We start from the raw sequence: 23,546 nt of genomic DNA on the forward strand, positions 1-23,546 counted from the left end.
CCTGAGAAAATAATCAGAAGTCCACTCCTGTCCTGTCCACACAGGAATGGAGCTGTCCCCACTTATGAGATGTAGACAGATCCCTGTTCCCTTAGCAAGAGCAGTGACAGAGGGATGGGAGACTTGGCTGGGAGAGCTGTCTCTCCATGAAGCAGCGCCCAGACGTCCTTCTCTGGAGCTTAGGCTCAGAATTCTGGAAGTGGCAGAAAAATGCCAGTGAGGGCTGGAGAGATGGCTTAGTGCGTGGTTCAGACACTTGCCTGAGACATCTAAGGACCCAGGTCCAATTCCCAAGTACGCTCTTAAACCAGATGCACATGGTGGCCCATGCATCTGGAATTCGTTTGCAGTGGCTGGAGGCCCTGGTACATCCATTCACTCATATTCTCTCTGTGATAAATAAATAAAAATAAAACACTAAAAATAGAACAGGAATGCCAATGGGACCAGAGGAGCGGGGCAAGGGGCTCGATAAGGTTCAGGACAGATGAAGAAGCAGGCGGTGGGGTGCTCTGGAGATGGTGTTGGCTCACCCCCATCTGCCCCAGACCACCAAGGAGGCGCCGGGCTCCAGTGCCCTGGACTCCTCAACCCCCAGTGGCGGTGTACACTTGATGGTTGCCACCAGGGGGCGCAGGCAAGTCCCTTCTCTGCAGTAAGATATCCCCAGGTGGGTCTGCAAGTCCCTGCTAACTTGGGCTTCAACCCAGACACCTGGAAATCTTAGGAAAACATATTTCTTAAACCATGCATTTCATAATTCCAGACCCAGAGAGCCCCCCAGGAACTGGGCTCTGGGAATGTCAAAGGCTTTTTCACTGAATGTCTTGGTTGATTCTGCCATAGCCGAGTCCCCACATTCCTGGGACCCCCACCTGCCTTTTGATCATGAATTTTCCAGAGAACAGATTTAACACTGAAGCTGCACACAGAAAGTTCACACCATTTCCCTCCAAGGAGGGGATGAAAAGAGAAGGGTGCCTCTTTTCTCTCTTCTCTCTCCTTCATTTTCAAGGGACCATGTCTCTAAGCCCCAGTGCTGTCCACCAGGTCAGGGCTTCAGGGCAGAGGGAGATCCATCAGTCCCTCTGACCTGTTAGCATGAGAAGAGGCACCCCAACCTCCGTGTTATTTCTCTCTCTCTCTCCTCGTTCTCTCTCTGTCTCTCTCTCTGTCTCTTTCTGTCTCTCTCTCTCTCTGTCTGTCTCTCTCTCTCTCTCACACACACACACACACACACACACACACACACACACACACACGCACACACACACGTGCGCGCGCATTTCAGGTTGATCTCAAACTCCCTGCGTAGTTGATGACCTTGACCTCCTGATCTGCCTCTACCTCCTAGGTGCCAAGATTCCAGGTGTATACATGCCACTATGCCAATGTATGTGGTGATGGAGATGGAACTCAGGGCTTCGTGTGTGTTAAGTTACATCCCCAGCCAGAGTGTTTCTCACTGTTGTTGTTATTTTTCGAGGTAGGGTCTCACTCTAGCTCAGGCTGACCTGGAATTCACTCTGTAGTCTCAGGGTGGCCTCAAACTCACCTCTGCCTCCTGAGTGCTGGGATTAAAGGCGTGCGCTGCTCCATTCTTTATGCATCACTTTTGTGTCCATTCTTCAGGTTGACTCTGGGACAGGGCCTTGGCGTTTCATTGTCATCTCTGGCTCATGTGAGTCTGTCTTGAACATTCCTTGAGTTCCCTCGGCCTGCTCCCTACACACATGCCCCTCGCCACCCAGATGACTGTCGCAGCATGCCTGAGGAGTGCCCTGTGTAGGGCACTGGCATCTTAGAGTTTTTGTTTTTAGGCATCTTGCTCTATGCGCCCCGCTGCAGCAAGGTGTGAAGGCCCATCTCCGATGTGTACCTATATGCATCGGCCCTCACCAGCATCTCCCTCTGGGATGAGCACCCCACACTGGCTATCTATTGCCCCCTGCCCCAGGAGCAGTTCCTACGTTCACGCCATAAATGACACTGAGATGGGCATTGTTGCAGACAGGTTCGCATTGCTGGTAGAAATCACCCAACCAAAAGTAGCCTGTGGGAAAAAAGGTTTATTTTGGCTTACAGGCTCCAGGGAAAGCTCCATGATAGCGGGGGGGGAAATGATGGTATGAGCAGAGGGTGGACATCACCCCCTGGCCAACATAAGATGGACAACAGCAACAGAGAGTGTGCCAAACACTGCCAAGGGGAATCTGGCTATAACACCCATAAGCCCGCCCCCCAATATAATACACTGCCTCTAGGAGACGTTAATTCCAAAATCTCCATCAGCTGGGAACCTAGCATTCAGAACACCTAAGTGTATGGCAGACACCTGAATCAAACCACCACACACACCATCCTGCACTGGTGCCCAGGCCGGGTGCTGCTGGGACATGAACTCTGACTTGAACACAGCTAATCGTTTTCTGCCTCAACTGCTGGAGGAGTTCATTCAATCAATTCAGGCTCCCCAGGATGAAAACCTCTTGAGGCTCTCAAATAGCAGGGAAGTGACATGAGTCAGGACACAGGCCTGCTAGGTGATGTGAGGAATGGGCAGGACTGTCTGTTCATCCCACTGTGGACTTTCTGTGAAAATTCTGAGCTTCAAAGTGAAAGGAGGAGGCTGGGGAGATGGCTCAGTTAGCAAAGCCTGAGTTCAGATCCCCAGCACACATGGACATGCCCTGTGGGCATGGTGCACACTGCAATTGCAGTGCTTGGGAGGGAGACAGGGACCCTTGGGACCAGCCTGCTCACACACATGTAAACACACACACACGAAGTGGTTCTCTTGGGGGGGGGGGCAATGAAGAGAAGAATTTGGGTCAGCCAAGTGTGACCTGGGCCATGACATCATTTCCTGGGGATATGGACCCCCCCCCCCACACCACTGTGCTCCTGGGTGAGACCTGGAGGGCTGTGTCCTCGGCAGCTGAAAGTTTGGTGGGTAGAAAATCAGATGATTGACAGATAGATGAGAAAGACAGATGATTGAGAAGTTCAGAGAGAGAGAGAGGCTAGATTTGGTTAGAAACACATCTGTTTGTGTGGATAGACTGGCAAGAGCTGGGTGCGGTGAGTGGCCAGCTGGAGCCCCTTCGAGCATGTGTGGGGGTGTTTCGGGAGACCCCAGGAGGCTTCCTGAGAGGGTCACAGGCTTCTCTTGAAACTGTTTCAAACAGAAGACCTCAAATTTTTCTGTGCCATAAAGGACACTTCCTGGAATCTTTTCCATAGAAAATAAGCTGAAAACATACCTTGACCCCACCCCATCTCCCCTCATTTTACAGAAGTGGAAATTGAAGCTCAGAGAGGTGAAGTGTGTCACCCGAGGTCACACAGCTCTTCCGTGGCAGAGCCGTTTCCTGCGTGTGACATGGCCGGGTCCAGCCACAAGTCTGAAAAAGAAGGCTCTGGTTGTGCCGAAGCTAAGCCTTCTGGGCAGCTCTGTGAGTGGCCACCTGAGGTGACACCAGGGGAACCAGAGGCTGTCTCACTCAGTGTCCTGCTGAGCCCCCTCCCTCCCCACCGCCAGACACCCAGGACGACCTCCCGCGCGGCTGGTGGCTGGAGCCTCCCAGGCAAGTTCGTCATGACATTACAAGACAAAAAGCGCAAGCGTCGTCTTCCGAGGGGGACTGGCTGTTACCACGGTGCCATTCAACAGGGTTTACGACTTTCCTGGAGCCTCTCGGCCGGGGCCATGCCAGAAAGTGAGCCAGAAAAAGAAAATTCCTGGGTGACGTAAAAGCAGTTGGAGACGCTTGCGAGGGGCATGCCCTTTTCCTGCCCCGGGAAGGGGTGGGGTGCAGGGCCCGGAGCCATCCATCACCCAAATACAGAAAGAGAAAAATGAATAAACCCGGGCTTCTGCATCCACAGTCCCACAAGAGGCTCAAAAACCTTTTGACTTCATCACCACCATTAACAGGAGAGAGTGTCCACTAAGTCGTCCCTACCCTCTGCCAGGAGGCTAGGGGACAAGCCAGGACACTCACTGCATCATTTTACTTCCAGATAAAGTTATTTTGGTGGGGCCAGGCCTGCCAGGGAAGAGGATAAGATCAAGAGTGAGCCAGTCTTTCCCTGCGAGATGGCTATTAGGGATGTGAGTGTGGATGACAGACCAGCCCCCAGACCATGCAGGGCTGTGTGTGACTCCAGCCAAAGGGAAAACCCAGGGGGCCTGGAGAGGGGCCTGGAGCGAGGGAGCTGCTCCTCCCCAGCTGCCTGCCATTACCGCTTTTAGCCCTGCAGGCTGCTCTCCCAGAGGCTCCCTAAATTGGCTCTTCAGAGGGACATTTCTGATGGCTGTGTCCCACATGAAAGAACAAAGTTCTAACCTCTTGATCCTTGTAGAGGCCAGCTCCTTGTGAGCATGGATGTTGGAACCACTGCCCAGCCTAGGGTCACTTTTGGTGGCTCAAAAGTCTTTCTCAGTGTGTCTTTGTCCCTCCATCTCTCCTTCCTTTCTTCTCATCCCTCCCCTTTCTCTTCTTCACAAGCATTTATGGATCCCATAATAAAAATGACAGTAAATATTTATGTATGGGAGTGCTTCTGTCTGTCAACCCAATCTAAAATACATCATTCTTCTCAACTCTACACCTGCCCTTGAGTTTTTTCATTTTCGATGTCTCAGTAAAGTCCGATGACATAAATAGTGTGTTTAACCTTTAAGTCACAACTCCTTGAGACAACTCCCTGGTCCTCCCTCCTTCCAACCCTTGGTATCTGCCACCTTTGTTTGTTTGTTTGTTTGATTTTCAAGGTAGGGTCTCTCTGTAGCCCAGGTTGGCCTAGAATTCACAGCAATCCTCCTAATCTCTGCTTCCCAAGGGCAGGGAAGGCATGTGCCACCGCTCTCGGTTCATCTTTCTATCTCTCTAAACTTTCCTGCACAAGGCAGCTCTGAGAAACGGAGTTATGCCATAGCTGTCAGTGTGTGACTGGCGTGTTTCCTTAGCACAATGCCCTCAAAGTGTGTTCCTGTTGCAGTGTGTACCACAACTTCCTGCCTTTCTGTGGTGAGTAATATTCCATTGTATGGACATACCACATTTTATCTAGGTATTTATCTGTCAGTGGAGCCCTGGGACGTTTCCAAGTTTTGGCTATTGTAAATAGTGCTGTAGGCTGCAAGAGGTCTTGCATGGGTGCCTCTGTCTTTCCTTCTCTTATATCTGTGCTTAATGTTATGAACAGCAGCAATGTCCAAGCTCCAAACTGTGACGTGGTTCTCTTGTAAATGTTTTATTGTTTGGGATTTTGCATTCACTTGTGTCTTCGGTCAATTTTGAGCTCATTTTTGCATATGGTGTGAGGTAAGGAGTTAACTTTATTTTCTTGAATAGGTAGGTGCAGGAACTCAGTACCCTGGCTTGCAAAGAGTTTTTCCCCAATCTTAAAGTTCTAGGCTGTCCTGTTAGCAGTTGTGTGGCCATGCGGCCAGGCTGTTTCTGGGTGTTCTGTTTCCTTCCTTCCATCTGTTCATCTGCCATTGTGCCAACACAGTGTTTTAACTACTGCAGCTTTGTTGGAAGTTTTGAATTGGGTTGTGAGACTTTCAACTTCCTAGTTTGTATTTTCATATTCTAGATTTTGTTCACATCTTATATGTGTAAAAGTGGAGGCTCAGTAGGGTGAGATGACTTCCCAGATCTCAAAAAGATTAAGGGTTTATTTTGGTTTATATTTTATTAATTTCTGCCCTAATCTTTATTATTTCTTCCTGTCTACTGATTTTTGGTTTGTCTTGTTCTTTTTCCAAGGCCTTAAGGTGGATCATTAAGTGGTTTACTTGCAACCTTGCAAGAGAGAGAAAGAGGCAGGCAGAAAAAGAGAGACAGAGGCACGCCAGGACCTCCAGCCACTACAAATGAACTCCAGACGCATGTGCCACCTTGTGCATCTGGCTTATGTGGGTCCTGGGGAGTTGAACCAAGATCCTTTGGCTTTGCAGGCAAACGCCTTAACCACTAAGCCATCTCTCCAGCCTCTCTAATTTCTTAATATAGGCACTTAAAGATAGAAGTTTCCCTTTTAGGACTGCTTTCATTGTGTCCCAAAAGTTTTGGTATGTTGTGTTCTCATTATCATTTGACTCTATGAATTTTTTGATTTCTCCATTGGCTCATTCATCATTTTAGTAGTGTATTGTTGAGTTTCCATAATTTTGTGCATGTTCTATAGCTTTTCTTGCTGTTGACATGCAGGTTAATCCCATTGGGATCAGATAGAGTGCAAGGAATTATTTCTGTTTTCCTGTATTTGGTAAGGCTTAGTTTGTGTCCTAATATATGGTCTACTTTAGAGAATGCTCCATGTGCTGCTGAAAAGAATATGTGTTCTGCAGCATTTGGATGAAATGCTCTGTAGATACAAAGAATCAATGACATAAAGAGTTGGCTCTTTGAAAAGATAAGAAGATTGAGACTTCCGGTTAAGATGGCGGCGTAGGTACCACGCCAAAGCAGCCTAGGGGGGAAAAGGACCCAAAAAACTCAGCAAAATACACACTTTTACTAAAAACTGAGGTGTATAGGAAATTGAAGTGGCAGTGGAGAAGTAGAAGAGTTATAGAGCATCCAGAGCCCGCACAGGCGGGAAAAGCAGCTCCGGCAGCTCGGCCAACCGCCGCAGCCGTGGCGCACCAGAAAGCCACCAGACTCTCGGCTCGAGCCGCAGGAAAAGCCAGGTGCGGGATTTTCCCCTCACACAGCACTCTCCGCAACTCGGGAAACGTGAGGGGAGAGCGGCAGCGAGCAGCAGAGGAGAAGACCGCGAGGTAGAAGAACACGTGGAGCAGCGAGAGAACCAGAGCAGCCGCGGCTCCCTCCCCTCCCCCACCGCCTGAGCACAGCTCCAGCGAACACAGCAGCAGCCCGGGACCCGGCCAGGCCAACTTGGACTGACAGCGGGACCCAAGCAGGAGCAGAGTTCGGCAGCAACTTCAGCGGCTCCAGCACCGGTACCAGCAGCCCCAGCAGCAGCGGACCCAGGAGCGGCGGCGGCGGCAGATCCCGCAGCAGCGGCTTCGGGGGCAGCAGCAGTGGTGGACACGGCAGCGGCAGCTTCAGCAGCAGTGGTGGCTCCGGCAGTGGCAGCTACGGCAGCAGCAGAGGCAGCAGCAGCGGCTCGGTTTGCCCCGTAGGAAAAGCAAGTGCCCAGCTCCAGAAATCAGAACAGCAGCCCGACGACCCAGGCAGCAACTTGACTGAGACCAAAATCACCCAAGGTAACTGGGATTACACCAGGGAAGGGTCTCACTTGGTCACAAGCTGACTTGGATCCCTCAACAGACCAGAAATCTAAACCTCTTTGTTGATAGACGATCTGGTCATTATAATAACTACTCTTGCATACATACTGGGGGCTGTTTTTGATTGAATGTGTACAGTGTTTAGTTAAATTTTAGAATCTACCTGTATTTTATTCCACTCAGCCTGCTTGAATACTCCTATAGCAGGGAAACTCAACCCCTAAGAACATCTTTGTAGATACTCTGAGAGTCTTAAGAGCCACACCTAATACCTTAAGGTCCTACCCTGAAAATATATTACATCAAATCAATTGATACAGCTAAGAATACACAGCTAGCTAGAAAATCCAAGCATTAACTTAATCCAAGATGCAAAAATATATACATTATAACACAAGAAACACTAAAAAGCAAGACGATATAAATCCACCTAAAAGTATTAATGCATCAGAAATGTCCTCCAGTGAGAAAGAGTTAGAGGAAATGCCTGAGAAAGAGTTCAAAAGAATAATTATAAATATGTTCAAAGAGGTCAAAGAACACATGAAAACAATCAAAGAAGAAATCAAAGAGGAAATCAAAGGAATCAAAGAAGAGGCAGGACACCAATTTAATGAAATAAAGAAGGCAATACAAGACATAAATAGGGAAATAGAAATAATAAAGAAAAACCAGTCAGAATTACTAGCAATGAAGAACACAGTTAATGAAATAAAAAACTCTGTAGAAAATCTCACCAGTAGGATGGATGAGGGAGAGGACAGAATATCTAAGCTAGAAGACCAGGTGGCAGACCTAATGCAGTCCAACAAAGAGAAAGACAAACTTATAGAAAAATATGAGTGGGAATTTCAAGATATTCGGGACACTATGAAAAGATCCAATATAAGAATTCAGGGCATAGGAGAAGGAGAAGAACTCCACTCCAGAGGCATAGTAGGCATCTTCAACAAAATCATAGAGGAAAATTTCCCCCAAATTGGGAAAGAGGTGCCAATACAGATACAGGAAGCCTTTAGAACCCCAGCCAGACAAAACCCAGAAAGAACCTCTCCTCGCCATATTATAATCAAACTTCCAAACACACACACCAAAGAAAAAATATTGAAAGCAGTTAGAGAGAAAAATCAAGTTACCTACAAAAGCAAGCCCATCAGGATTACAGCAGATTATTCAACACAAACTTTTAAAGCCAGAAGGGCTTGGAGTGATATATTCCAAGTTCTGAAAGATAACAACTGTCAACCAAGGTTACTTTATCCTGCAAAGTTATCCATTCAAATAGATGGAGAAATAAAGACATTCCATGACAAAAGCAGGTTAAAGGAGTATTTGAAGACAAAACCAGCTCTACAGAAAATACTTGATAGAATCCTCCATGCTGAACAAAAGGAAAAGCACACATATAAGGAACCTAGAAAAAACAAGCTATACTCAAATACCAGTTAACAGAAGAGAGCACAGGTAGAACCAGAAACACACACACACAAAAAAAATGGCAAACATAAATACACACCTTTCAATAATATCTCTTAATATCAACGGTCTCAATGCCCCAACGAAAAGACATTGATTTGCAGACTGGGTTAAAAAGCAGGATCCTACAATTTGTTGCCTCCAAGAAACTCACCTTTCTACAAAGGATAGACATTATCTTAGGGTGAAAGGTTGGAAGACGGTGTTTCAAGCAAATGGGCCTAGAAAACAAGCAGGGGTTGCTATCCTAATATCAGACAGGGTAGACTTTAGTCCAACGTTAGTCAAGAAAGATAAGGAAGGTCACTTTATATTGATTAAGGGCACACTCCAACAGGAGGACATTACAATCCTAAACATATATGCACCTAACATGGGGGCTCCCAACTTCGTCAAACAAACACTATTAGAACTAAGGTCACAGATAACACCAAACACAGTGGTGGTGGGTGACTTTAACACCCCACTCTCATCAATTGACAGGTCATCCAGGGAAAGAATAAACAGAGAGGCATCTGGACTAAATGAGGTCATAGAAGGAATGGACCTAACAGATATATACAGGACATTTCATCCAAAGGCTGCAGAATATACATTCTTTTCAGCAGCACATGGAACATTCTCTAAAATAGACCATAGATTAGGACACAAAGCAAATCTTAACAAATTCAGGAAAATTGAAATAATTCCTTGCATTCTATCTGACCACAATGGAATTAAACTACAAATCAGTAGCAAGAAAGGCTATAGAGCATACACAAAATCATGGAAACTAAACAATACACTACTAAATGATGAGTAGGTCAATGAAGAAATCAAAAAGGAAGTCAAAAAATTTATAGAGTCAAATGATAATGAGAACACAACATACCAAAATCTCTGGGACACAATGAAGGCAGTTCTAAGAGGTAAATTTATAGCCTTAAGTGCTTATATTAAGAAATTAGAAAGGTCACAAGTAAACGACCTAATGCTTCACCTTAAAGCCTTGGAAAAAGAAGAACAAGGCAAACCAAAAATCAGTAAACGGGAAGAAATAATAAAGATTAGGGCAGAAATTAATGAAATAGAAACAAAAAGAACAATCCAAAGAATTAATGAAACAAAGAGTTGGTTCTTTGAAAGGATAAACAAGATTGATAAACCCTTAGCAAATCTGACCAAAAGAAAGAGAGAAGAGACACAAATTAATAAAATCAGAGATGAACAAGGTAACATCACAACAGATTCCAGAGAAATTCAAAAAATCATAGGGACATACTATAAAAGCATATACTCCACAAAGTATGAAAATCTGAAAGAAATGGATGATTTCCTTGATTTATATGACCTACCTAAATTAAATCAAAATGAGATTAATCACTTAAATAGGCCTATAACAAACATGGAGATCCGAACAGTGATCAATAATCTCCCAACTAAAAAAAGCCCAGGCCCGGATGGATTCACTGCTGAATTTTACCAGACTTTTAAGGAAGAGCTAACACCATTGCTTCTTAAGCTTTTCCAGGAAATAGAAAAAGAAGGAATTCTACCAAACTCCTTCTATGAGGCCAGCATCACCCTGATACCAAAACCAGGCAAAGATAGAACAAAAAAAGAAAATTACAGACCAATCTCCCTCATGAACATAGATGCAAAAATTCTCAACGAAATATTGGCAAACAGAATACAAGAGTATATCAAAAAGATCATTCACCCTGACCAAGTAGGCTTTATCCCAGAGATGCAGGGATGGTTCAACATACGCAAATCTATAAATGTAATACATTACATAAACGGGTTGAAGGACAAAAATCACATGATCATTAGATGCAGAGAAAGCATTTGACAAAATCCAACATCCCTTCATGATAAAAGTCCTACAGAGACTGGGAATAGAAGGAACATATCTCAATATAATAAAGGCTATTTATGACAAGCCTACAGCCAACATATTACTAAATGGGGAAAAACTGGAAGCTTTTCCACTAAAATCAGGAACAAGACAAGGGTGTCCACTGTCCCCACTTCTATTTAATATAGTTTTGGAAGTATTAGCCATAGCAATAAGGCAAGAGACACACATAAAAGGGATACAAATTGGAAAGGAAGATATCAAATTATCATTATTTGCAGATGACATGATTCTATACATAAAGGACCCTAAAGACTCTACTAGCAAGCTGTTAGAGCTGATAAAAACCCACAGCAATGTAGTAGGATACAAAATAAATACACAGAAATCAGTAGCCTTCATATATGCTAACAACAAACACACAGAGGATGAAATCAGAGAATCACTCCCATTCACAATTGCATCAAAAAAAAAAATACCTTGGAATAAACCTAACCAAGGAAGTAAAGAATCTATACAATGAGAACTTTAAAACACTCAATCGAGAAATTTCAGAAGACACTAGAAAGTGGAGAAACATCCCTTGTTCCTGGATTGGAAGAATCAATATCGTGAAAATGGCAATCTTACCTAAAGCAATCTACACATTTAATGCAATCCCTATCAAAATTCCAAAGGCTTTCTTCATGGAAATAGAAAAAACAATCCAAAAATTCATTTGGAATCACAAAAAAACTCGAATATGTAAAATAATACTGAGCAACAAAAAAGAGGCTGGTGGTATCACCATACCTGATTTTAACCTATACTACAGAGCCATAGTAACAAAAACAGCATGGTACTGGCACAAAAACAGACATGTAGATCAGTGGAACAGAATAGAGGACCCAGATGTAAGCCCAAGTAGCTATAGCCACCTGATACTCGATAAAAATGCCAAAAATACTCATTGGAGAAGAGACAGCCTCTTCAGCAAATGGTGTTTTGAAAACTGGATAAATATCTGCAGAAGGATGAAAATAGATTCTTCTCTCTCGCCATGCACAAGAATTAAGTCCAAATGGATTAAAGACCTTAACATCAGACCGGAAACTTTGAAACTGCTAGAGGAAAAAGTAGGGGAAACCCTTCAACATATTGGTCTTGGCAAAGACTTTCTGAATACAACCCCAATTGCTCAGGCAATAAAACCACAGATTAACCACTGGGACCTAATGAAATTACAAAGATTTTGCACCGCAAAGGACACAGTGAAAAAAGCAAAGAGGCAACCTACAGAATGGGAAAAAATCTTCGCCAGCTATATATCTGATAGAGGATTAATATCTAGGATATACAAAGAACTCAAAAAGTTAAATAATAAGGAATCAAACAAGCCAATCAAAAAATGGGCTATGGAGCTAAATAGAGAGTTCTCAAAGGAAGAAATACGAATGGCATATAAGCATCTAAAAAAATGTTCTACGTCACTAGTCATCAGGGAAATGCAGATTAAAACTACATTGAGATTCCATCTCACTCCTGTCAGATTGGCCACCATCATGAAAACAAATGATCATAAATGTTGGCGGGGATGTGGAAAAAAAGGAACCCTTCTGCACTGATGGTGGGAATGTAATCTGGTCCAGCCATTGTGGAAAACAGTGTGGAGGTTCCTAAAACAGCTAGAGATTGATCTACCATATGACCCAGCTATAGCACTCCTAGGCATATATCCAAAGGACTCATCTCATTTCCTTAGAAGTACATGCTCAACCATGTTTATTGCTGCTCAATTTATAATAGCTGGGAAATGGAACCAGCCTAGATGTCCCTCAACAGATGAGTGGATAATGAAGATGTGGTACATTTATACAATGGAGTTCTACTCAGCGGTAAAGAAAAATGAAGTTATGAAATTTGCAGAAAAATGGATGGACCTGGAAAGTATTATACTAAGTCAGGTAACCCAGGCCCAGAAAGCCAAGCGCCACATGTTCTCTCTCATATGTGGATCCTAGCTACAGATGACTGGGCTTCTGTGTGAGAATGAAAATACTTAGTAGCAGAGGCCAGTAAGTTGAAAAGGAGACATAAAGGGTGGAGAAAGGAAGGGAGGAGGATACTTAATAGGTTGATATTGTATATATGTAATTACAATGATTGTAACGGGGAGGTAATATGATGGAGAATGGAATTTCAAATGGGAAAGTGTGGGGGTGGGGAGGGAGGGAATTACCATGGGATATATTTTATAATCATGGAAAATGTTAATAAAAATTAAAAAAAAAAAGAAAAGATAAGAAGATTGATAAATCCTTAGCAAGTCTGACCAAAAGAAAGAGAGAAGAAACACAAGTCAATAAAATTAGAAATGAAAGAGGTACCATTACAATAGATACCAAAGAAATTCAGAAAATCATAAGGACATACTTTAAGAACATATACTCCACTAATTGAAAATCTAAAAGAAATGGATCATTTCCTTGATATATATAAGCTATAAAAATTAAATCAAAGGCCGGGCATGGTGGTACACACCTTTAATGCCAGCACTCATAGGCAGAGGTAGGAGGATCACCAAGTGTTCAAGGCAACCCTGAGACTAGTGAATTCCAGGTCAGCCTGGACTAGAGTGAGACCCTACCTCATAAAACCAAAAAAAAAAAAAAAAAAAAAAAATTAAATCAAGATGAGGTTAACAATTTAAATAGACCTATAACAAGCATGGAGATCCAAGCAGTTATAAAAAAAAATCTCTATACTAAAAAAAGTCCAGGCCCAGATGGATTCACTGGTGAATTTTATCAGACCTTCACAGAAGAGCTAACACCAATGCTTCTCAAAATTTCCCATAAAATATAAAAGTAAGGAATACTATCAAACTCCTTCTAGAAAGCCATCATCACCCTGATACCAAAACCAGGCAAGGACAGAACAAAAAAAACGAAAATTACAGACCAATCTCCCTTATGAACATAGATGCGTGTGTGTGTGTGTGTGTGTGTGTGTGTGTGTGTGTGTGTAGAAGAACAGATTACTGGAGGTTGAAAGGCCTAAGTGAAGTTAGGGGAAGAGACAAATAAAGGAAAGATGGGGGAAGGCTAATCAAAATCTAAAAGGGTATGTATAAGTCATATGGAAACCTAGTTTTTTGGACAATGGAACACCAAGAAGCCATAGATTATTACTAGAAAAATTTCAGTGCCAGGGATGAGATACCCTCCAGTGAGTTGTTGGCCAGGGAGGGCTCTGATGCTCCCAAAAACATTACAGACCATTGCTGAGTGTCTTGGTTGCCCACTGGGAATCAATGGTAAGATCTTACTGCTGAAGACTCCACATACTTGGGCTGCAAAGTCACTGAGAAATCCTTCTGGAACTGAGCTGAAAACCTCCTCCATGTAGACCAGCTGACAAAAAGCTGGAAAAAGCCATGCTACATGCAGTTCAATGGGAAAGAGAGAAATCACCAATAGAGATAATCAGCAGTGGACACTACAAACCTTAAATTTGGCCAGCCAGGCCAAATGAGCCAATGGGTGCAATAGTGGCATGTCTGTTATGGGAGAAACCAACCACTCTCTAATTGGAGTGGAGGCCGGCTCCACAGGAGGGAATATATCCCTGATACTGAAAAGGCCATGATGGGGAATGTCATTAGCCCTAGGGGTGTAACGTCTGCTGCTCTGGCTAAATGCATATGTTATAGTCACCAAACTGTGTGGTAAGCACTTCTCTTAATGTTCATACACATATTTTAGTGCTACTCTCACTTTTGGTTACAGAAGCTTCTCTTTTCAGATGGCAGTGACCTTGGGATGACTCAAAAGGCACCATAGTGCTAAGAAGTGACAGAGGAGTGCTCAGCACTGAAACATCTCTATCACACCTTCCAAGCCTTAGAGTCCATTGTGGAAGACATGACGGAAAGAATGTAAGAGCCTAAGGAAGGGCAGGACTACTTACAACATGCTCCTCCTGACACGAAAAACCAAAAAGAAAAAGAAAAAAAAATGGCCTGAATATCCATGACCTCACAGTGCCTGACACTACCTACACAAGACCTTTGTAATAGGAGGAAAAGATGATGACATTGAAATCAAAGAGACACTGATTGAGAGGGGGTGGTGCTATGACGAGAATCGAGTTTTGAAGGACAAAGTGGGGTGGGAGGGAATTATCATGGTTTATTGTGTATAATTATGGAAATTGCCAAAGAAAAAAAGATTAAAGGTGGGACAGAGTCAGAACCAGGTTCCTCAGACCTCTCCCTTGCCATTCTCCCAGGAGTCCACAGGGGTCCTGACCTCACCTGTCCTCACAGGTGGCCAAGGAGGAAGCAAGCACAGACCTTAGCTTGCAGCACCTACACAGCACCATCTTCCTTCCCCGGGTCCCCTCCCACTCTCACACCTGGTGTCCTTCACAGCTCGGCCAGAGAGAGACTTTGGGTGGGCACATAGCCCTCTGCCCCTCCTCCTGCCATGAGGTTCCTGCTGTGCCCCTATGGGAGAGGGTGGCACAAGGGTCCTTTTACCTCATGATCTGGACGAGCTCCTTTTCCTCTGTTTTCCCATCTGGTCATGGAGAGTCTAGCAGAGCCAGAGCCTACCAGAAAGGAAGAAAGAAAGACACAGAGAGACGCACGTGTATGCATGTGCAAGTGGGGGCTAAATGACAACTTCAGGTGTCATTTTCAGGTACCGTCCATCTTTATTGAGTCAGGGTCTCTTACTGGCCTGGAGTTTGCCAAGTAGACTGGTGGCTGGCTAGCCAGCCCCCAGGGATCTCTTGTTTTTGCTTCCCAACACTGGCATTGCAGGCCACACCACCATGCCAGTTTCTTGTTTTTGTTGTTGTTGTTTGGTTGGTTGGTTGGGCTTTTTTGTTTTGGTTTTTTTTTCTTTCTTTTTCTTTTTCTTTTTTTTTTTTTCTTTTTTTTCTGAGGTAGGGTCTCACTCAGGCTCAGGCTGGCCTGTAATTCACTATGTAGTCTCAGGGTGGGCTTGAACTCACAGCTATCCTACCTCTGCCTCCCAAGTGCTGGGATGGATTAAAGGCATGTGCCACCACTCTTGGCTTTGTTTGTTTTCGGAGGTAGGGTCTCACTCTAGACCAGGCTTACCTAGAATTCACTCTATAGTCTCAGGGTGGCCTCAAACTCATGGATATCCTCCTACCTCAGCCTCCTGCTGGGATTAAAGGCATTCACCACCATGCCTGGCCCTCTACTTTTTTAATATGGGTTCTGGGGTCTGAATCCGGGTCCTCATGCTTGTAAGGCAAGCACTTTACTGACTGAGCCATGTCCTCAGCTCCCTTCTTTTCCTTTGTGGATTTTCCCATGGAATCTGTGTTTCTCAGATGGGATCAGAAGTGTCCTACTGACAGGAGAGGTGACAGAACTGGCCCACATGTCTCCTCCCCTGTCTCTGCCACTTCGGGACTTTAGGGCCACAATTTGGAAGCAGCAGGACTGGCCACCCTCTTCAAAATAAACCATGAGCCACAGGTTACTTGAATCTGTATTTGAACAGAGATTCAGTGAGATGAAAACTGTCTGTGGCTACCTTGCAAGGACTTAATGACCACGGGTGGCCAGTGACTTCCTTCTGCGCCCTGGAGGCCAGGCCTAGACAACCCACGGTCTGAGGACACTGGGAAGGTGCTGCTTTCAGGATCTTCTGCTCAGGTCCCCTCACGAGCTTGCTCCATTTCAGGGAGGAAGATAGAACCTGGAGGCCTCACGTGACATCCGCTCATTCCTCTCTGCAAACCACAAATAGGAGGTGCTAAGAAATGAGTGAGGAGGATGCTCCAGGGGTGACTGGGCCTGATGTCTCCTCAGCCCAAGAGGCAAGGAGATGCCAGCGTACTCAGAGTAGAGGGAGTCGAGGGCTGGAGCAATGAAGCTGCAGGAAGCTTCTAGATGGGCCTGGAGGGTTCTGAAGTGGGGTTGGGGCTCGGGGCCTGGCTGACTTATGACCACAGCCATACACCTTTGGCAGATGCTGGCTGACACAGACTTTCTTTCTTGTTGTAACCCAGTGGGTGAGAGAATATCACACCGGTTTTACAGGAGGCTAAGCATTTGGGGAACAAGGCTTAGAGGTGGACACACTCCATATCAGAGCCTGGACACAGCCTCCACAGGTTCAGAATGAAGGGAGAGGACAAAGCTAAGAAAGGGTACAGACAGTGAGGCCTGGATTTGGACAGAGAAGGGACAGGACAAAGGCTATGCTCTCAGGGACCCTGTGGCCCTACATCTGCATAGCTACAGGACACTATCGGCGCAGCAGCTGTCTTTTGCACCCTGCGAAGCTCCCCACTGGGGGATATCATTTCCCCTTCGATGTGGAGTCTCTAGGGAAGGCATGTTGCACTACCAAACCCCAAGGCTCAGCAGGGAAAGCTGGCAAAGCACAGCGACTGCTGGGACCTCAGTGAGCCAGTGTGGCGCTGGGAGTGAGGTTCTGGCTTCTGGGAGCCATTGCACCTCAACTAAGCATCTCTCTACTCACCCTGGGGGCTTAGTGAGAGCTGCAGACCTCAGATTTTATTCTGAATCGGAACTCCAGGGCAGTGGGTCACACCAGTGTGGCCCCACCTCAAATACTGTGACCCAGAAGGCCCTAGGGTGGCTAAGAATGTGCATGTCTGACAATTCCTGAATACTGGGGCTGTTGTGTACAGAGATCATGTCCAGGGGCCACAAGAGACTGCCTTTGAACCATGGTTTGGAAAGCAAGACATTGATAGGGTAGGCCTTACCCTGAAGACAGGTCTGTGTTTGGAATCTCTGTTGGCTGTTCATTGTACTTGTCCCAAAGATGCAGCCTCCCTGTTTCTGAGCTCCAGCCTGACTTCTGTCTCTGTGTGTCTGCAGCTTGAGAAATCTAGGCTCTGGGACTGAGGCGTTCTTAGATGTCTCTGAGACAAGGATGGGGATAGACCCCTATTCCAGACCACCAGGAAGCTGGGCAATGCCACACTATCCCTGGGGGAACTGGGACCCAACCCCTCTCTCAGGAGTTCAATTAACCCAAAACCCATTGTTTCCCACCTGGTGCTTTGGGGACACTCCCCTGTGGATACACCCCAGTGGGCTCTCTTCCCTCTGTCCCTTGGCTTTGCAACCTCAGGCCGTCCCTGGGCTGTGGACACATGTTCAGAAGTTTCTCCAGAGCTTTTCTTTCTTTCTTTCTTTTTTTTTTTTTTGTTTTGTTTTGTTTTTCGAGATAGGGTCTCACTCTGGCTCAGTCTGACCTGGAATTCACTATGTAGTCTCAGGGTGGCCTTGAACTCTCAGAGATCCTCCTACCTCTGCCTCCCGAGTGCTGGGATTAAAGGCGTGCGCCACCACACCCGGCTCTTCTCCAGAGCTTTTCATTCATACAAAATGAACAGAAGCTTTTCCATACCCCTAAGCAAACCCATCCTGCCCCAGCCTTGCTCATTGACTCCCTAACTTCCCCCCACCCCCACAGCTTCCTTCTCCAGCTCAGTGAACCCAGCTAGCATCACTGTGTGCTCCTTGTGTGTTTCTTGCTGCCACTGAAGTGGAGTGGGCACTGGGCACCACAGTCACTCGGAGCTCTGTCTCACGTACGTGACGTTTCCCAGAAAGCAGCGATGAGTGTACGTACTCACCGCTTAGTAATCCGCACGTACCTAACCCCGACCCTCACTTTGTTCATACGTTTCCTTTGATCTTTGTGTGTACGTGTTTGTGTCCATGTGTGTGGAGGCATGTGCATGCCCTGGCACACGTGTGGAAGTCAGAGGACGACCTTGAATGAGTGTCTTCACTTTTCACCTTGTCTGAGGCAGGATTTCTGGTTCTCCACCTCATAGCTGGCCCGCAGACTCCTGGAGGGTCTCCTGTCTCCACTTCGCTTTTCCACACAGGCACACCAGGATTAGAAGTGTGTGCTACCAATGCCTGGCTTTTCACAGGTTGTGGAGAATCTAGACTCAGGTCTTCACACTTACACAGCAAGTGCTTTGACCTTCCGAATCACCTCCCCAGGCCCCAGCTTTTATATTTTATTATTTTTGTTGTTGTTTTTTTCAAGGTACATTCTCGCTCTAGCCCAGGCTGGCCTCGAACTCGCAGCGATCCTCCTACCTCTGCCTCCTGAGTGCGGGGATGAAAGGCGTGCGCCACCACACTTGACTCCAGTTTGTATTTTTAACCCAAGAAGCCAGGGTCACTGGGCTAGCTTAGGATCTGATGCAGCTGTGGCCGTTTGTTCTCAGTGCCCCTGTCCCTGACGTCCCCCAAACTCTGAATCAGCCTCTCCTGTCCCCACATGAGCCCAGCCTCACTGGTTGCTAAACACAGTCCCGGCCACGGGGGCTCTGAGGCCACCGGGGCAGCACTGAGGCTCCGCGGAGGGAATGCTTTCAAAAGAAACAGAGACTTTCTACCTTTTTGCCAACAATCCTGTGGACAACATTTGTTTTCTATATTCTTTTTTATTTTTTTTTACATTGAATCACTTTTATAAACTCCTCCAAAGTTTCAGTTTATTCAGTGACAATTAGTTTATGTCATTTCTGAAGTGGATTTAGATTCGAGTGATAAAATTACAAGCCAAAATTGCAACCACAATGGAAATCCTGGTTCGTGTTTGGTCTTCCAGACCACAACTGAAAGATGGCGGGCCGAAGCCAAGGAGCAGGAGGAAGCTGCAATCACGGAGCAGTCTTGTCCGGGGGGAGCAGCCCCCTGGCTGGAGGCCCTGCCACTTCCTGAGCTCCGGAGCCCTGGATTAGGCCTGGCCTAGCAGGTGGACGGAGACAAGGGTCCCCACTCAGCAGGTTTTCACTAAGGCCCCAAACCACTACCGCAGCAGAACCAGCCCTTCCCGAAAAATCCAGGCCTCCTGATTACGTCTCAGTTTGGTGTTTAATGGAGACCTTCCTGAGCCATTTCCTGGTGGCAGCCGGGAGCCTTTGAACAGGCTGCCTTGGGATTCTAGAACAATTTGAACTTGAAATGGCACTTCCGTGGACAGGGCTGATTTTGAACGTGAGTGAGAAGAGCTGTGTGAGGCTGGCTCACCCGTCCCCTGCAAGGCCCTGGGTCTTCTCCTCCAGGGCAGGAGAAGCTGCTGGAAGGATCTATTCGCACTCAACAGGAGCACCTACTGCAGGCAACCCTGGGGTGACAGCCATGACCTAGAAAGGCCTGGTCCCTACCCTTCTGGGACATATGTTTCAGGGGGTAGACAAGCCATGCCCCCTAGAGAACCTCTGTATTCTGAAGGTGGGGGAGGTGAGACAAAGAGCCCCTGGTGGGGCAGCTGAAGGGGACAGACAGTACCTGTGGTCTCTCTGATGAGAAGGTCCTGAGGGAGCTGGAGGACAAAGGATCCCAAGGCTATGCAACCAGGCACAAATCTGGAACTTTCTCCCTACTGCTAGGAAGGCATGGTGGTTTGGTTCAGGGGTCCCCTGTAAACTTATGTGTTCTGAATGCTAGGTCCCCAGCTAGTGGCAATTTGGCAGCTGGCTCCTCCTGGAGGCAGTGTATTGCTGGGGGCAGGCTTATGGGTGTTACAGACAGTTTCCCCTTGCCAGTGTTTGGCACGCTGTCCTGTTCCTGGTATTCATCCGATGTTGGCCAGCGGGTGATGTCTAGTCTCTGCTTAGGCTATCAGTCTTCCCTGCCATCATGGAGCTTCCCCTCAAGTCTATAAACCAAAATAAACCCTTTCCTCCCATAAGCTGCTCTTGATCAGGTATTTTCTGCCAGCAACATGAAGCATTAATTCTCTACAGAGTCCTTATAAAGAATCTGGGGCATAGTGACCCTCATGGTTTCACTGAGGAAAGAGAGAGAACCTCATGCCTTCCCAGAGTCCTGCAGGAGCAACTCCAAGCACCCTAGAGACCTTGAGGATGGGTTTGGAGAGAGTACAGAACCGAAAAGTCAAATTTACTTTTTGGTGTGTGTCCTACCCAGCTCAGATCTTGATAATTTTGAGAAAGAGACAGTGGAGGAGAGGAGAATGATTGATGGATAGGTATAGAGAGAAGTTATTTATAGATATTAGCTTGGTCAAGATAGAATGATAGGTGGATAAGTGGGCAGATAGAGAAATGGATGGATGGATAGAGAAGTGACAGGTGATTCAGAGATAATTGGCAGGTAGATGGTAGATAGATATTAGATAACTATGGATGATGGATAGATGGACAGATGATAGGTGGATAGATAGGTGAGTAAGTGATAGATGGGTAGAAGACAGAACTGGAGGATATAATGTCAATGTACATGTATCTATATATACACATATACCCACATGCTCACACATGTATGTACACTCGTGAAAAAGGTGTAAACAGGGTCACACTCTAAAGATTCACTTTATCAGCTAAGTTCTCAAGTCCAATGTAACAATATCCAGGAATTTAAGTCCATGGCCCATGTCATTGCTTTCTTTCCTATGGCATCACTTACATTTGTTTTTTAAATTGATTTCTGAATCTTATGGATGGTGATTTTCCTGCAGGAATTTGGGAGGCTGGAGCTGAGGCCGCTATCAGGCAGCACCCCAGCCTCTTGAGCTTTCCTCTTAATTCTCCTTCTCTTTGCCTCCCTACCCACAAGCCCACACTCCCACCCTGCTGCTGGGGTTTCCTGGGATCACTTCCCAGAGAAACTCCTACACTCCACCCCTATGTCAGGGCTTGCCTCTGGGGATGAGTCCGAGGAGCGACCGTGTGGCTTTGCGGGGGATATCGAGGTTGTCCTGCTCCATTATGAAAGTGGTTTGCTTGTATGTGGTCTGAAACTGAGTTGGCCTTCTCCAGCCTGAGGGCTGAATCTGGCCCACCACCTGCTTCAGTAAATAAAGCTTTATGGACCCATAGCTGGCGTGTTTGCATGTGTGTGTGTGTGTGTGTGTGTGTGTGTGTGTGTGTGGTCCCAGGCTGCCTCTCACAACCGTGGCAGAAGTGAGTATTCACAAGAGAAACCGTGTGGCCTGCACAGCCTAAATATTTACTCTCCATTTCTTTACAGGAGAAGTTTCCCAACCTCTGTTCTCAAAGATAAACCAACCTCATATTTAACTGGCCCTCTATTTTAGGCATGTCTTACTCAAGTTGAAACTTCTGTTTGGTCCTCATGCCTGTTTGCTGGGAACACATATAAAATAGCGTGGCGGCGAGTGGTCTGGTAGCTGAATCTTCACACGCATGCACATGTCACTCATTTTCTTTAGCTGAATTCATCAGAGGTAACTTGCATCAAAAACTCATTGTAGTTTTTTTTTGGCTTTCAGTGCCTAGAACTATAGTTCTTTCCAGAAAAGCTGTAGCCAACTAACCTTTTTGTTTTTGCTTGCGTGCATGTATGTAAACATTTATAGTGTGTGTGTACATGTGTGGAGGCCAGAGGACGATCTCAGGTGTCTTTCCTCTCAGATGCCATCCACCTTGTTTTGAGATAGTATCTTTCGCTGGCTGAGAACTTGCCAATTAGGCTAGAGTGGCTGGCCAGCGATCCCCAGGTATCATCCTATCTCTCTTTCTCCAGAGCAGAGATTCCAGACATACGACACCACGCCCAGCTTGTTTTACATAGGTCCTGAGGATCAAACCCTGGTCTTCATGCTTGCAAAGCAAGCACTTTGTAGACTGAACCATCTCTCCAGCACCTCCCCAACGGGCCCTTTAGAAGAACTCAAGCTAAGACCCTGACACAAGTTGTGTCCACTAAAAGCTACATTAAAATCCCAAAGCCCTGGGACACATGAATATGATCTTATCTGGAAACATAATCTTTTTTATTTTTTATTTTTAATGTTTGGTTTTTCGAGGTAGGGTCTCACTCTGGAATTCACTATGTAGTCTCAGACTGGCCTTGAACTCACGGTGATCCTCCTACCTCTGCCTCCTGAGTGCTGGGGTTAAAGGCGTGAGCCACCACGCCCGGCTTTGGAAACATAATCTTTACAGATGTGACGAGATGTGGTCACACTGCACTGGGATCCTACCCTGATGGCCACTGAGCTGAAGAACAGTCCCTTTGTCCCTTATTTTATACCAGTGCTCCTCCAGCCCTGGCTTTAAAAACAGGCAGAGAGAGCTGTCTTCCCCAGCCCTGAGCGTGTCAGGCAGCCCGAGAGCCCCGGGGCGGTTTTCCACCAAGCAGTGAGCTGGCCCTCGATGACGCATGCAAAGCAGCTTGCAGCGTGTGTCCTTGCTGTTATTACATTACCAAGTTTCAACTCTCTCCAAATATTAACCAAGTGCCCCTGTGTGCCCAGTGCTGACCCCCAGGGCACAGGGGCCAGATGCAATCCCTGCATTCTCAAGCTCAGTATATGGAGAAGGGACCTGGCCGGCCCCCAGGCGCACACGCGCACACACACACACAAAGAAGTGCTTAAGGAGGTTCATGAGGAGGGCAGTGAGCCAGGAGGAGGGAGCCATGGGGGGGCGCGGGGAGGAGCCAGGAACCTTTGACCTGAGCCCAGTAGGAACTCACCCAGCTAAGGCTGGGCAGCGGACAGCAGGTGCAAAGGTCTTGAGGTGGTACATAGACATTCTCCGTGGGCAGGTAAGGGCAGAAATGCCGGGCAGGGTTGGGGTATTACCTAGTGGGTCCCTTGCTGTGTTTGCTTAATTTTGCACAAGGAATACAGTTGCAGTTAGGCAAGGGCCCCCAGACTTTGGCTTCAGGGTAAACTGTCACAGTAGTCTCTGGGGAGAAGCTCTGCTGGAGTTGGTGGTGGGTTGACAAGTAGCTGTCCCATTGTACCTGGCACTCCTCCTCCGCCGGGTATGTATGCGCGGACAAGCCTGTGGTGTTACCTCACAGCAATTGGCGCCTTAAGGCCTGGGTCCCGGACCCGCATGCTGTCACTTCTGCCTCACTCTGTTGCCCAGAGAAAGTCCCATGCTGGGCTCAGGGCTCAGAGCAGCAGACACATATTCTGTCCCTTTGCTTTGGGGCAATTGCTTTGG

Source organism: Jaculus jaculus, chromosome 1 (genome assembly GCF_020740685.1).
Source record: "Jaculus jaculus isolate mJacJac1 chromosome 1, mJacJac1.mat.Y.cur, whole genome shotgun sequence".
NCBI lineage: Eukaryota > Metazoa > Chordata > Mammalia > Rodentia > Dipodidae > Jaculus > Jaculus jaculus.